Consider the following 2,843-nt stretch of genomic DNA (forward strand, 5'->3'; position numbering starts at 1 on the left):
CATCAATAATTTCATACAAAGAGAATAGTTTGAACTTTGGAATGAAATGACAAACGAGGTTCTTGTACTGACTTAACTTCAACGCTTCAAAACTTGTATTGGAAAAGTTGATTGAGTCTAAAATACTGAAAGGTTGTTCTTGACTTGCCTATCAAACAGACTAATCGATGAATGCAACATCATTAGATTTTATTGAAATATTTAGTTGAAAAATCTTCTGTCTTGTTTTGACAAGAAATGTATTCTCATAGTTTTTTTTTTATAAACTTAATTAAATTTACATATATACGTCTTAAAAATCGTTATGCAGTATAATTATTTACATTATTACAAAAGACATATAAAATATTTAATCATGAATTTATTCATGGCTATTTTGATATCTCATTTCCAAAAATACTGTATTTAAATATTACAATACCCATAGCCAATAATATTTTCTTTTCTCTGCATCGAAGGCCATGTTAATGATTTATCTGTAACAGTATACTCGGACCTAATGGAATGAAACAAGTCTGTTCACTCACAATATAATATATGCTAATAAATAAGTTAATTGTATATAATTTATTGTTCATAGAACAATTTATTTTACAAAGCTCCATTTATGTAAATTTTGATTATCATTAACAGAAAAAAAGACAATGTAGGTGCAAGAGAGACTGAGGTGGTCGACTAGGAAATGTATTTCAAAGCAGTATTCAGGTTCATGTAGAAATGTAACAAGAAATATATTATGTATATATATATATATATGTATATATATATATATATATAATATATATATATATATATATATATATATATATATATAATATATATATATATATATATTATATATATATATATATATATATATATACTTTCATGGAACACAAAATGTGTAAAGAATATACGTGAATTAATAAATTGATATCTAATTCAGGAATCCCGGTTTTGGATTATAACCACAGTAATTAAAATTTGCAAGTGAAATCTGCAAGATGTCATTGGTATATAACAGATAGCAAATCAGATAGTGATCTAACAGTGCCACTAAGAACTTTGGCCGGTGTACTAATGATTCTGCCAGCTCACCGCATTGTCCTGTTAATATCTTAACTTCTCGGTTACCATATATCCCCATTTGCTGAAACTTGTATATTCTTCTGTTAACACCAGAGATTAAATTTCTAATTGCAGCAACAAGGTAGATTCGATCTGTTGGGGATTCATAAAGCTTCCTAGTTAGGTTTCCTATACGAGTCGCCCCTGGTCGTATTTACGTGTTGGTTCACTTCTAATAAGTTGATGATGCATACACACACAGCCACACAATTTCACGCTCACACACAAAAATATATATTCTTTTCTGCACATCTTCCTGACCAAGTGCTATGAACATCCTGGAGCACTCCCACTTTGATTATATTTTCAGTGTTATTCTTATGCCGGGACACTCCCACTTTCATCATATTTTCAGTGACGATTCTCCTCTGCTTGAAGATTGCGAAATGAGAAACTTTTTCTTGCTACACTCATTTGAGTTTCAAGCCGTGATGTACGATCTTCGACAGATGACGTTCGAGGATTTCCTTGAATACATGTACCCTAACTCCATGTACAACTCTCTTGAGCTTTGACTAGCTATTAAACACTTGTTGGCTCTTAAAATACTTCCTACTGTAGCACTTATTTCCTAAACTGGATAGGTTGGTTTGGACCTTTGGCACACTGAGTTACCTTTATTTAGCATTTTCACAAGGGCCACAAGAGAGCAAGATAGCATTGCTTCTAATATTGCAATCAGATAACAGATGCACAACCTCAGAGCACAAGTTATAACCTCCGACACCCTAATAGTTATAGAGTTTACTTTTGGTTTCAGCCCTTCAATGATCTTCTATCTCTATATCCCTACGAACCTTCCCGTTTTCGCTCCGAGTGCAACTGTAATCTTTCCAGTGCATAACTTATGAAAGCAACCTTTTGCTATTAATTTCACTGTGGACGATTTTACTTGGAAGGTGTAGTCCAGAGGACTGAGGTAAATTTTCTCTCTATACTCTTTTACCCTTTTACTTGTTTCAGTCATTTGACTGCGGCCATGCTGGAGCACCGCCATTAATCAAGCAACTCAACCCCAGAACTTATTCTTTGTAAGCCCAGTACTTATTCTATCGGTCTCTTTTGCCGAACCGCTAAGTGACGGAGACATAAACACACCAGCATCGGTTGTCAAGCAATGCTAGTTGGACAAACACAGTAACACAAACACACACGCACTCACACACACACTCACATACACACACACACACATATATACATATATATATATATATATATACATATATACGACGGGCTTCATTCAGTTTCCGTCTACCAAATCCACTCACAAGGCTTTGGTCGGCCCGAGGCTATAGTAGAAGACACTTGCCCTAGGTGCCACGCAGTGAGACTGAACCCGGAACCATGTGGTTGGTAAGCAAGCTACTTACTACAGAGCCGCTCCTGCGCCTATATAAAAAAATTTTTAATCGTCGTTGGGTGGGCTTGAACCACCAACCTTTCGGTTAACAGCCGAACGCGCTAACCGATTGCGCCACAGAGACTCCTCGCTATATATAGATATATTTATTTTTATGTGCGTGTTTAAATGTGTATGAAATTTTTGAATATATACACAAAACTATGAAGAAATACATGTTTCCTCATATGTTGCACTCATATGCAAATTTGTCCTCTTAAACACCAAAAGCATATTTCAACTCATTCTATATTGTGTCGTCATTATTTTCCCTAGTTTGCAAGTAAACATTACAGCGCATCGTTAATTTATGAGTGTATGACTACATGTGTAACAT

General features: G+C 34.4%; 1 non-coding gene across 1 annotated transcript; it reads right to left on the reverse strand.

The window, feature by feature from the left end:
• Positions 1-2,517: 2,517 nt before the first annotated feature.
• Trnan-guu lies at positions 2,518-2,591 on the reverse strand. Its single transcript has one exon. It is a non-coding gene; the product is annotated as a tRNA-Asn (tRNA).
• Between the last annotated feature and the right edge of the window lie 252 nt (positions 2,592-2,843).

This window comes from Octopus sinensis, linkage group LG5, assembly GCF_006345805.1.
Source record: "Octopus sinensis linkage group LG5, ASM634580v1, whole genome shotgun sequence".
NCBI classification, from domain to species: domain Eukaryota; kingdom Metazoa; phylum Mollusca; class Cephalopoda; order Octopoda; family Octopodidae; genus Octopus; species Octopus sinensis.